Genomic DNA, 14,373 nt, shown 5'->3' with positions numbered 1-14,373 from the left:
TCTACAGATAGCATTATTTCATCTTATATGTTTAAGCACATTTTAAAAAAATCCAAGAAAGCTAACAGAATCCATTGCACATTTATACTGTCTTCTGTTGCCTCTGTTTTAATTTCATGCATTTATGTAATTTTAATATTGTAAGGTTTTTTGAATGGCACAGTATTTACATTTATCTGAGAAGGACACAGTACCCAATGAGACCTGAGATGTTGAGACCTGAGACCTTATTGCAGAATAATTTTGCCTACTGAATAGTTACTGTCTAATTTTCGTGGATGCCTTATTGTAATATAACAATATTACAGTCAAACAGTCAGAGCTTAAACTGAGTATTTTGTGGGTTTTTTTTAAAGGTTGGACCGGATGATCTTTTGAGGTCCCTTCCAACCTGGGTTGTTCTATAATTCTATGATTCTATGATTTTTTACGAAGTTGTAAACCTCATTATAGCAGAAAACAAGCAATAAAACTAGTGTACAGACATAACCCAAATACCATTCATCACAAAACAAAAATAATAAAGGATGGGAGGAGGGGGAGGGTTGTATTTGGGGAACACTTAAATGATGAAGCATGTGATCTGGCAGAAAGTCTGAGGGCTATGGAAAAGATGTACTCAACTGAAAAGGTGACTGAGCCAACCATTTTGGATAAAAGCCTCTCAAGCCTAGAAGAAGCAATAACATCAGCTGCAGAGACAGCTGTTTGCCCACCTTCCCAACTGGAAAAAAAACCTTGCTTATAAGTGGTCTAATAAATTATTAGTATGTCTGTTAGAGGCTCGAGGTTGGAAGTTCAAACTCAACAACGTTACTTCTACAGTCTAGCTTTTACTTGGTTTTACCTGAATCAAAATCAAAATTTATTCACAGCTTTCAGTTATTTTTCATAAAAATGGGAAGAAAGAAACAAGGACAAGGCAGTCCTTTTTCAGCTGGCTTTAGAGGCTCTGTTTCCTCTATTTGACAGATTCCACTACTTTCAAAGTTGTTCTTTGGCTTATATATAATGCATAATAGTGCAAAATGTCAAAACCAAAAGTGAGTGAAAAAGAATAAATTTGTCTTCTGTACCACTCCAGTTTTAAAACAATTGCATCTCTTTCATTATACCTCTAGACTACTTTAGGCAAATGACTGAAATCCCTTAAAAACAGTGCCTGTACATTCAATCTAACACAATTAATCCCTGGCTCCAGTCTGAGGCATTCCAATGTTAAACAAAAACAGTATGAGCTGTAACTAAGTCCACCTAGAAATCTTTGGCTATTTTGAGCAATTAAATTTCACCTTCTTTGCTGAGAGACTGCATGATGCTCATAGCAGCTGTCACAAAAAAAAAAAAATCATTTTATTTTGCCTTATCACAGACTCTTCCCAAAGAAAATATTCTCAAAGTTAATATAATTAATATAACAATTTCAAAGAAGCTTATTCATACAAATGGACTAAGCAGTTTGCTGAAGTTCTATCAAGTTATAAAATATGCAACTGTTAATAGAAAACTAATTGTTATAAATAATTTGTTAATGCACATAGTAGTTCTCCAGGTATTGCACATGAATACATGGTATTTCACATACTGCTGTCTTTACCTTTGGGTTACTGCTACAGATGTTTGGCTTTTTCTGTGCAAAATATATCTATAAAATTAGCTGGGAACAAAGAGGATGATTCATGCTAAATTGTCCACTCCAAATTGCTATCGTCTAAGAGGATGGAGAGAGAGTAAGAATTCCTTCAGAGGTAAAGCCAACACAAGTCTAGTTCAAAAAATCCCATCACAAAACCTCTTCTTACTCAGCTCCTGAAATGCATCTTCACTGTTAGTTATCCACATCAATCTATGCATATACAAGAAATTATCATTAAGACATCCCTTACAAATGGAATGAGCCATGGAAAGGGATCTATAAAAGCATTTCCTGTGGAGGAAAATGACTTAGCAGCAGGGAAACTATGATGAAAATTGATGAAGCTTTCCTTGTTGGAAAGATATTAGTTCAGTAGGGACTCAAGCTACGTCTGAAATGCAAATAAATAATAAAGATGAACCAGAGGTAAATTTTTGATCCAGTGTATCATTATTTGGATAAGGAATTGAAAACTTCCTTTGAGAGGACCTCAGATAGAAGCTAAAAATGTACTTTGATTTAAAAGCAACCAAAGTCACTGTTGACTGAAACTAGACAAGAAGGATGTTAAATGAGTTAAACAGAAATAATTACTAAGCAGAATAGTTGCAGTTTATTATAAAATAATAACTTGCAGAATCTTTATGTTGGGTTTTCAAACAGGGAGGTTATTACAAGAGTAAAACTGTAGTTTACTACAGAGAACCTTAAACTATGATTTCTGACTAAAACAAATTTGAAAGCCCACCACAGAGATGTCACAGGGTATTGAGTTGTTGGTCAAGTTCATTAGGATAAAAAGGTAAACAACAGAAAGTAAAATTTCCAGAAATACCCATAATGGCTTGTTTCTCTTCCCAAAGGCAAAAATATGTCTGAAAATTTCTGTGTGAACAGTAAGATCAAGTAAGCACTGTCCTGACATTCCACCTCTTTCATTTCTTTATTTATTTGTGTGTTTATGTAGGTGAACAGATTTTGATGATATTAGAAGGAGGTAAAATAATTTTATATATTATATATGTATTTTATACACAGATTCTTCACGTATGTGTCTTTGATAGCAATACGACTTGCAGTGTTCTTACTATTGCAATGAGAATTGATGCAACAGAGAAACAAAAATTCCATCAAGTCTTAATCTTCAGATTTATTCTATTCAGGTGGATGTTTCCTCCCCCTATCCCATCTGAAAAGAACTTGTTTTTAAGTTTTGCTTCTCAATTTGACAAGAGACAACAGTCCACTGGAATCAAGAGGAGTTCTCCCAGCTTTTATTTTCATTCCTCACTGTCTTCATTGTCTTGTGTGTCTTGCAAGTGGACAGAAAATGTTGCTCAGCAATATAATGACACATTCTGTATTTGTTGTCCAATGGTTCTTAAATAATAGGGTCCTGCCCTTCCGCCATTTGCTGAGGAGAGCCGTGATTATTTGTCAAAAAAATATTTTATTATTTTATTTTAAAATGTGGGTCAGTTCTAGAAATAAATTATGAGTAACTCTCCACAGCTTATCTGGGGCTCTATTCTGCTTGGCATTGCTACTCTTGGAAGCACATTCCATGAGCTCAAGGATAGTTCTCAATAGAGATGGAGATATGTTTTTAGATGTGTTTCTGCACTAGAAGATGTCATCAGTGTCAGGCCATAACAGTTGAATTTTGGCCATGAAAGTAAAAAAAAATATTTTTCCCAACGAATCATGGTCATTCAGAGAAGAAATTTAAAACATATGCTTATATTCAAAACTCACTTCATAACACATTCTGTAGTTTTATTGTCCCTTGTGCTCTGTATGTTTCTTCCCTGTATGTCTCTTCCCTAGCTAGACAGCCAGCTCCAAAAACCTGGGTTTAGTTCTACTATTGCAGAGCGTGTAGCACAATTGGATCATGCTCTTGAGCTAGGTCCCTGAATGCCAGCATTATATGGTATAAATAATATTCCATTAAGTCTAGAGATAAGCTAGACATTTTCTAGAACTGGCTAAAGGCAATCAGTTGTATTGTGATTGGTGAAACTAATCACAAAGTTACAAAGGCATACAACAGCCACTTAAACGTAAGAGAATTATGAGCCAAGTTGGAAAACATTGAAATCTTCTCCGGTGCAAGGAGATAGTGGTTTCTGTCACATTAAACTTGTTTGTTCCGTTCCATATCTCTATCCTCTGCTCTGCCTTCCGCATTGTCCTTTCCCCTCTTTCCATACCTTGCACTCTGTTCTCATTACCTTACCTTGCACTATTTGCTCCCTTTTATATATGCTGAGTCTTCTTTCTTCTCACATTTGCCTTCCTCTCCTTAAATCCATCTTTACATTATGATGGAACCCCTATTTGCCATTAAGTATCTGGAGAACAGATGCTGCTTTGCTGGTGTACTATTCAGTCACTGTATTCAAACAAGACCCCCAAAAAAGGGTGAAAGAAACCTAGAATCTGGAACTGTGAAGCTTACTGTTTTCTATTGACTTTGCAAGCCTTTTTGAGATAGATGGCGCTTGCAGGTAAGCAGTTAAAATTGCTTTGCAAGACTTTGGTACCTGAAATCCTAGGTTATGTTAGGTACCTCAAACCTCAAGACTTCTACAAAAAATTTAAATCAAAGCCACACTGTTCAAAAATATTGTCCAGCTGAATAGGGCAGTGATAATACAAGTATGAAAAAATCTGAATGTATCCCCTCTGCTTCTCTCTCCTAAAATTCTGGCTACAAGTGAAAAAAAAAAATTCTTATGCTTTCTGCTCCCATGTCAGTTCTTCCTGGCTATAACATAATAAATATTAAATTTTGTTGCCCAGTCTTTCTCTTTATAAAAATCTCTTCAGTTAGCTCTTGGTGTGTCTATGGCTTTTCCTAACATCAGAGTTCAATTTGTCTAATTCTTTCAGTACTGTGAAACTCATTCCAAATTATGAGCATAACCCTTGAAGTCACAAGCCTGACTTAAAACAATTAGATTTTTTTTTGAAAGAAATAGATTTGGAAATGTTACTTCTATTTCATATTTGAGAAAGGCTAATCACAACAAGCATGTTAAGGTTAAGCAATAGTACAACATCCTGTGAGAATTTTGATGTTTCATGTTGATGGTTAGGTTCTGAGCACCATCAGTAAAAAGAAATGAGCCATTTTTCAGTCTGTTGTTTTCAATCACTGTGACAAACTATAGATAAAACTGGCCAGCTTTTAGCCAGCTGCAAATTAGGAAAGCCATGAACAACAGCAGAGACAATGGACAGATCTGTCAGCACAGTGCTGACAGTACAAAGACAGTAATCCAGGCATGATCCGTATTTCTTTGCAGTCCTAAGGGAAAGGTCAAGTTCTATGAAAGACAAGGGAAATAACTCAAGAAGGCTCCCTTATGTAAAAACAGAATTTTTGAGCTCAGTCTAACCATTTCTTTCAATAATACCGGTATCTCGCAAGAAGCCTGCATATTACAGCACACACCTATAAATTATGAGAGTTCTTAAAATAAATTAATTAAAATGACAGTAGCATCCCACCAAAATGTAGGAAAACTAATCTTTTGAAAGAACTTTTAGTTGATTGAGTTTTGCTGTTGGCTTGGTTGGGTCAGACATTCTATGTAGATTCTTGCTGCTACAGCTGTCCCTAAAACACAGACACTGGAGTGCTATGGGAGTGTTTCTAGTTACAGAAATATACCCATTCAAACTTGAAGGCATATTGTCCATAGAGCTCACATCTCTTTGTCTGAAGCCTTCATTTTACAAATTTCTGTTATTTTCCAAAATATGTATTTCCATATGTATATTACTGTCCATGACAGAGCTGTTCTACAGTCACATCTAAAATGTTTTCAGTATTATAAACTCCTGAGTTAACATTTTCAACACAAATAACCATCTTGTGTTCGACACTAGAATTTATTCTGTCTATTCAAAGCATACTTTGCTTTAGAAAATTAACAAGCACTGAGTGACAGATTTTATTTTACAGTAGTTTCAAAAAGAATTATTTTATTCTATAACAAGACATGGATGATGAAGGGCAAATTATGTTATTACCTTAACTGAATATATAAAAATAGAAGTGTTAATATGTCTGGTATTGTTAGTGACAGGAAAGACAAGTGGAAATGGACAATAAGAAAAGGGAGAGAAATACCACCCAAATGTACTATATCATTTGATGCAGGACCATGTTCAAGGAATTCTATTTTCTTGCTGTCAGTTCCTTTAAAAGCTTCCTGCTTCACAACATACAACGAACTCTGAAGACGTTCTCCATTTCCAATGGAGAGGCTTGTCTTCAACAAAACATTTTGTTTAATTTTGATCACATCTTTAAATTCATTCATCAAAGAACTTGTATACTTACTGAAGAAGTCAGATTGACTTCCTTTGCACTTACACAGGATTTAAAAAAAAAACAACAAAAAGCTTTAATTTTTTAAGGATTCTTATGTGGATCTCCGCAAAGTGTGTCTTTAAATATGGAGGCTGGCTTTTTGTATTTATTTAAGTAGACAATAGTAATTTATGCTTTCTTATCATAAGAAAACAGTTTTGCTTCTTCTTCGGAGATGTAGCAAAACAGAACTCAATCAAATAAAAGAGGGCACACTTGACAAGCCTAATCCAATAACAGTCAGACAAAAGTTATACATCATTAAAAAAATGCCTAATCATAAACATTTCAACAATCATTGACACTTTTACTCAATATTATTGAAAATTATATTCTTCTGCATTGTTTCACTGTAAATCTATGGTATTATTAGCTTATTTTTCATGTACTAAGCTGAATGAAATACCTCAAAATGCCGAGTTCTGTTTTAGTTAAAAAAACTTTTTTTTTTCCTTTGAAATGAGCCATTTAATCAATTCCTGAAATCAATCAATCCATAGTCAATAAATCACTGGGAATTTTAATTAAAGAAATAATCTGTGATCATGTAGCTTTTCAAATTAAAAGTCAAATTACAAGGAGACAAATATTTTAGATATACAAATTTCATATATGTATATGAGTTTCAAACTCATCCAAATAAATTGTCACATCTGTCAGAACCTTGGCAGGTGTGAAGTACCGCAGGGTGCTCTGAAACTATAAACTAACAAAAAAGGATAATACATAACATTTGAGAAACAGAGTTTAGGATTATATTTTGGTAAAGTGGTATTCTTCAGACTGGCATCTTGCTCTTCTTGTTTGCTGTTATTAGAGCTTTAGCTTCTATATGATTATTAGTCAGTGAGTATTTAAGAGTCTGGATACCTGCTAAGTAGTATTTTATTGTTGGATGATACAGTTGAGAACTTACCTGAAAAGCAAAGTTTTCATGAAAGTCATAGAATCTGGTCTTTAAAATTCAGTATGATCAGTTAGTACTGAAACTATCTTTGTTCTCTTTTAATAAGTCAAAAACTTTTGTGCTGATTTAAAGGAAGTTTTACCCAGGTTTGGTCAGATAGCTTTAAGAACTCAAAACCACTCAAAAGGGCAAAGATGGTATCTAAAAATACAGGTTACTACTTCAACTACAGCTGACTTTTTTTTCAGAGGTGATGAGCAGTGGTTGCTGTGACGATCTGAAATTCCCTAGTACCTGTGATGTAGGCCCAATTCTAAGGTGGCTAAATGTTTATCAAGGAGGAAGTATTTTGGAAACATTTGGTCTAAACCTTGAGTCATGGCCATCTAGATAATGCTAGGTACAGAAATAAAAATTTCCAATTTCAAAATCTCACTGCTTTCTTCTGATTTACCACTAGTGTATATTTTACAGGCTCATTAATCTGAGTCAGAATTATACTGCATAATTTCAATCATTTTTTCAGGTCATTCATTTATATGGGTAACTGGAGCAAACCCAAAATATTCCCTTTAAAGTCACCGCACTGGTCGCTTCCTTATTTGTCTGTCATTATACGTCTGTCATCATACCTCTTCTCCCAAGTAACAAGCGATAGGACGAGAGGAAATGGCCTCAAGTTGCACCAGGGGAGGTTTAGATTGGACGTGAGGAAAAATTTCTTTCCTGAAAGAGTGATTAAACATTGGAACAGGCTGCCCAGGGAAGTGGTTGAGTCACTATCCCTGGAGGTATTTAAAAGATGTGTAGATGAGGCGCTTAGGGACATGGTTTAGTGGGCATGGTGGTGTTGGGTTGACGGTTGGACTCGATGATCTTGGAGGTCTCTTCCAACCTTAATGATTCTATGATTCTATGATTATAGGTACATAGTATGTCTACTACTATGATCTAGTGATCTAGTATTTGATAATTTATTATTTTCAAAATATTGAACTCAGTATAATTTCAGGGTCTACACATACATTTATTTAAAACAAAAAAAAAGCTTTTATTGAACTTGCCATATTGAGGGAAATTTGATTCAGGGATTATTTGGCTTTTAACAATATAATGTCAGCTTGTCACTTGCTTTGTAAATATTTTTCCTTTAAGTTTTTTGAGTCTTTTCAGTAAATTTAATAAAATGGTAAAATCATTAATGTTTAAGTACTTATCTCATTCCCCAAAAGATGATGAAGATTTCACACTTTATTTTGTCAGGGTACATGTAATTCTGGAATCACTGTATAACAAATAATTGCATTAGATACACTGACCCAATTAATGTAACAATTCCATCCAGTTCTCTCTCAAACTGATGATTACTCTCGTTAAGGTTAGTGAGATATGCAGCATATCCTAAGTCTAGCAGAATTGACCCATTCTTTTTATGTCAATAATTTACATCTTTGATTTTGCATACCGTGTCCTAACTCAAACGAGTAATACCATCCTCTACTATTTAAGATTGCCACAAAAATACTTTTCAAATTATTACTTTTTTAATGTAGCATATTGCTAAAAATCAACTACTAATAAATAAATGGCATCTTCTGTTGACTAATACAGTTTCTTACACAGAAAAGCAATATTGGGAATAAATTGTATGTGTCTGTGTTTTTCTCTAAGGTGAATAGAAACAAGTCAGCTAACACTAAGTAGTTTGCCACCTACATGCTTTCACCACCAAATACTTATGGAACTCCATATATAAAGTGTGAAAAGTCCTAAACTGTACATATATGCTGAGCTATTTCTACTTTTTCATCAGGTATTCTGAGTAATATTCCAAGTTCTTAAGGCTACAATAACAACAGTGAAAGAACTTTTGTAATTTAGGCAATATATCATTCAGTTGTTTGTATAGGGATGTGTGTATATGTGTGTATGCATGGGTGGCTAAACCTAAAAACCCCTCCAATAACAAATGATTCTTTGGGGCAAAAGGGTAGCTAAAAACCCATGTGCCTCTGAGGATCTCTCTCTAAAGGCAATATCCACTCATTTTTAAATCCAAAATCCTCTTACCATTTCAGTGACAACCAGTTCCACAAATACATGTAAGAACGTGACTACACTTTTAAATGCTTTATAACATGAGAGCTCCTGTGGATATGGCATAAATATTAAATACTTTATCACTACTGTAAATTCATCCTTTCATGCAGTGTCAAGGATGTATACAATTTTGTCCCAAAGCATGCTTCTTGCTGCCCTCGATACAGCTTAGATTAAGCTGAGAAAGTGATGAAGGAATAGCTATTTCTGAAACTATTTTGATACTATGATTTTGATGCAATTAATTTACTTCCCCTGATACAATCTTCATATATTAATGCTTACAAAGCCATATCTAGACAGTAAAAATAGAATTTTGTTTCTTCAAATGTTTACTGACATATTTAACATTAAAAATAGAATTAGTCATGTGTATAGAATTAAACGTATGCACATATGTTTATAGAATCATCTTCCAAGTTCTTTTTCTCCAAGGCTGAAATCTTCCTCTTTGACATTTCTATGATGAGGGTCATTTTTATATGTATCTGTTGAGAGTCTGCATTTAGCAACCAAAGCATATTTAGGGCCAAAGTGAATGCTTTCATTTACTTCAGAGGGCCTCTGCTCAGCCCCCAAGTTCCACAGAATTTTTCTGAAGTGATGTAGTCAATCTAAGTGACATAGGCACTTATTTAAAGTTCCTTCTGAATTTTTTTTTAATGATTGATTAGAAACTCATTGGGACATTTCAGCTGGAGTCTGTTTTCAATATGTTATTTAATTTGTTTGCATAAGAAAAGATTCTACTTTGCTTTTTCTTTGCTTTCTCAAAAGTTTTCAGTTTTCAGTGTCGCAGGACATTCAGAGAAGGTGCACGCTTGAACTTCTGGAGTTATATGAATGAGCAACCTTCTCAAGAAGACTGTGGAAACAGTCTTCCCAATCCTCAGTCTTCTAACTCATAATCTAACTTTTTTTCTAATCTTCAGTGGTTCCAGAACACTTTCAACATGTTTGCCTGACAAATCCTTTATTTGGATTTGTTATGGTTGTATTGTGGCTTACTACCCTTCGGACACTGTTTTGGGGTTTGTTTTGTTTTGTTTTGTTCTTTTCTCTTTCAATGAAAATTAAAACTTTTTTGATTGAAAAAAAGCAAAATGGAATCTCCTCTAATGTCTTATCCATCTTGTTTCTCTTGAGAAATAATATTTAGTGCTGATAAAAATTCTTTGCAGAATGTTTTGTCTTAAAAGGAGAAGAAAGTTTTACTGAGAGTTCTGTTTCTGTGGCATTTTATATTCTGCAACATTTGACCTTGACATTCTTTACACGTGTCACAGTTCTTTCATTTATACTTAGATAAAACTTACAGAAAGAGTGGCTAAATATTTTTGGTGGGTTTTCTGTTCTTTTAGAACTTTTTTTTGGTTTTGCAATGCTGAGTTAACAGTTAGAAATGAACTTAAATTACTTTCTTGTAGGTGGAACTAAAAGGCATTAAGTGCCAGAAAGATCAGAGTTGCAAAAATAAGTGAATAGTAGGTTTGATTGACATTAAGTGGGAGCTTCTGATGCAAATGGTGTATACAAACCAAGGAGGCTGCTTTCCTTTGACCTCAAACAGGTTTAGGCATGCTGACTATTCCAGAACACAAAATATTTGTAAATGGGTAAACTTAATAATTTTCTGCATTGAAATACAGTAAAATTCTCCATTCTTTGTGGGGTTATCAATAACAAGCTTAAATCAGAACGCAAAATACTGTTTAGATCCAGATGTACCTATAGAAATTTCCTAGTAGGAAGCATCATTTAATACTGGAATAGGTCATGTAGAAAAGCTGTGAACTGTCCAGCACTGATATTTGTGTGTGTGTGTGTGTGCGCGCGTGTGTGAACATGTTACATAACTTTTGGAATAAACATCTCTGGGTCTACTTGATTCACATCTGGTTTAGAAGGTGAACTAAGAAGACCTTATGCATCTTTTACTCCTAGTGATTTTATGCAAATTCCTCATTAGTCACTGAATTTCAAAGCTCCTAAATCTTGATTTTAACAAAGTTTTGAATTTATATTTTTAGTGATTTGTTCCCATGTTTCTTTTTTTTTTCTGACTCAAGAGAAGGATAATCAAAAATTTTTTGCCAGGCTATGCATATTTAAAAACAAACTGAAACAACACTAAGGAAGCTCCTAAAGGCCACAGAAGATGAAGATGATAACTTTATGGTTGTAAAGAGAAAAAGGTATACTTTTTGAAAAACAGGACTTTTATGTCCAGTAAACACCAGCCACCAAAAAGCTGTGACATTTTTGTGGAAGTCTTAAAGCAAAATGTTTATGTTACATGCCAGCTACCTAGAAAATACTACAGAGCTCTTGTGCTTGTCTTCAGTTCTACACCAAGTAGGAATATAGCTGATGAAAATAGGCACATTTTTAAAAGTGCAAACATTTCTTCAGGGCCTAAGGAAGTTTGGTCTAAAAAAAGAGAACTCCCCTGCCTTATTTACAGCCTTACGATGTCCCATCATTACACTACTACTGCAGTATTAATTATTTGTCCTCTGAAAAGGTTATTGCATGTATATCCAGCCATAGGTAGCAAAAAACCTGCTAGATTCATAGGCATTCAATATCAGATGATTCTGAAATAATACTTGCTTAAAATTTTTCCATCTCTTCCATAATCAAAGTCTATAAGAAAACCCAGTGAACAGATCTTGTACATATATTTATTTCATAGTTATGAAGATATTTGCACCTATGGAAAATACACAGTAGTCTTATGCAGCAATTGTAAAATTTTACAAGAAAGTCAAGTTTGCACAAGAAAGTCAAATTTTACAAGAATTGCAAATAAATATCATTGCAACTACATTGAAATACATTCATTGTAAGAATGCTTAGCTCAGTATGAGTTTCAACATATAATCTAGAGAAGTAATGTAAGATATAATATTAAGCACAATAAGAATTCTTAGAAAGGAATCATTCAAAGTAAAATGACACTAATAACAATATCAGTATCATCATCAGTACCAATACCAACACTAATACTAACACTGTAATATTAATACTAATGCTAATACTACTAATCTGAAATTTAATTGTCTGAGTTAATGACTGTATTACACACATCAAAATAATTATACTTGCAATAAAAATGGAAATGGAAATGGTGTCCTTTCTATTCTAGCAATATGTCTTCCTTAAAATAATAATAATAGAAAAGTAAAGCCAGAGTCCTCACAACCTCAATTATACTGCTTTTCTTTTAGCCTTTAGAACTATATTATAGCATCTAGCTATAGTAAAGAATAATAAAAGGATACCACATCATCTCTTGAAAACATTGTGTATTAGAACACCCTATAATAAAATATATCTCTAACATAACTACAAAACAGCATAAACATTTCAAATAACAGCTTGAGCTTGGCTACAGTGTTTCTCTTTTTCTGATGTCTGACTTTCTGTGTTACAATTTTTGTGACCCTAAATCCATTAAAAAGATTTTCCTGGCATCCTACATCCCACTGACTTTTAGTGAAACTTCAACTACTGAGAGTTAGATTAGTAAAAGTACATAGACACCTAGACAGACAAATCCAACAGCTACCAATGCTTATTGTTCAGCTTTACCTTAAATCTGTGTAAATATACAATACCACATATATTCATACTCTCACTACCTCATATCTTTAACCAAAGCAGCACTATAAAACTTGGAATTAATACTGTTTTGTTTATAGGGTTAGATATTTGACATGTCCTTTCAAAAATATTTGTCCAAACCTGCCTCATCTTCTTCTGAGCCACATTATCCAGTGAAAATACCACTTCATTAAGGCCTTAACACGGAATGTGGAGGACTTGTGTTTGAAGCAGTGCCCTACAGGACTAAAGCAGAATTTTTCCCTTGATCCCCCCCATTTCTGTCATTCATCCTGCCTCATCAGACAACTAGCATTCTGCAATGGGACTCAGTAAGCAGGGCATTCAATATGGTTCTAGTTACTATTCTTATGGTGGCTTGAACTGAAGAATTTCAACACAATAGTCTGAGAGAACCGCACCCACAAGCTAACTATGGGCTCATGGCTATGTAACTCAAATCAAAGCCTTAGCTTACCTCAGTAAGAAGGGGCATGTGAACTTAAGCCTTCCACATGCTGTATTGCTTCTTTGAATAAGGGAAAAGCCAGGAAGGGAGCTGACTATGCAGTCTATATTTTTTTCTTTTTGTGTAAGAATATCCATGTTAAGATCATGACTAAAAGAACAGGCTATAATAGATGTGAGTTAGGAGTATCACAGTTTTGCTGATTTTACTCTAAGCCTGACAGGGTTTCAAGGTTTAATATTACAACACTAGTTTGCATGCCTACACCACAATGAGTAGTATTGTATAATATAAAACCGCACATAACTTTAATTAATCCAATTATTTTCCAAGGCTCTTGGTATACTGGTAAATTAATCGTGATGAAACAGCTCTCTGGCACTAAGGCCAACTATCACAGAAAATTCTTACCTGTTAAAGCAAGATAGCCCATCCAAATCACCTTAGGTCAGGACCTCTCCTCACTCCTGAGCCAAGACCAGGATTTCTGAGGGGAAAGTGTTAACAGCCCAGCCGAAACACTACTAGGAGCCAGGGACCTTTATATTCTAGTGTGCCCAAAAATTGCTTGCTTAACTTGCTAGTATGAACTAGCCAAACGCTAGCCAAAGGGTTTAATTTTAGCACAACTAGCTTGGAAATCTGGAAACAAAATCACTATCCATAAAGCCTACAGTAGACTACTAAAAAAGGAATAAAAATCCTCAAGGGATTTTACAGGGATTAACCTGTAAGAGTTAATTGTTTAATCAAGATACCTATAAATAAATTCACAACATTGTGCAATATTTAGCTTGAACATTTTTTTTTTTCCCTCCCCCTAATATATTGAGCAGCAGAGTAATTCTTAGCTCTGGAGAGGTCAGTCAACAAGCAACTACTATGTTTCTTCAAAAAAGTATTGGTCACCTTTTTGGTATAAAAGCTGTCAAACACACCTGATGATAGGTGTTGAAATGTTGTGTTAAACTCTTCTCCAGTACCAGAATTCCCAATGCTCTTGAGCAGCTACTGTACCTGATGATATCATACTTGTTCACAAGGCTGTGAAAAATACAGAACTCCTTAAAATCTAGAATAGTCTTTTATGTAAAAGTCTTATATATTTAGGTGAAATATGAAGATATAACAAACTCAGTGGTGTAAAAAGTTTGGAAAAGTTATTTGTGTCCAGAATTCAGTTAATTTAGTTCACTCAGACGCATTTCGACAACTCATGGCAGAGCCATCTTTCATGTAAACTGAAATGTAATGCCTTGATGTAAGATGAG

The sequence above is a fragment of the Pygoscelis adeliae genome, unplaced genomic scaffold (genome assembly GCF_000699105.1).
Source record: "Pygoscelis adeliae isolate BGI_AS28 unplaced genomic scaffold, ASM69910v1 Scaffold41, whole genome shotgun sequence".
In the NCBI taxonomy this organism is placed as follows: domain Eukaryota; kingdom Metazoa; phylum Chordata; class Aves; order Sphenisciformes; family Spheniscidae; genus Pygoscelis; species Pygoscelis adeliae.
The sequence above is the reverse complement of the archived record's forward strand: the minus strand, read 5'-3'. Positions refer to the sequence as shown.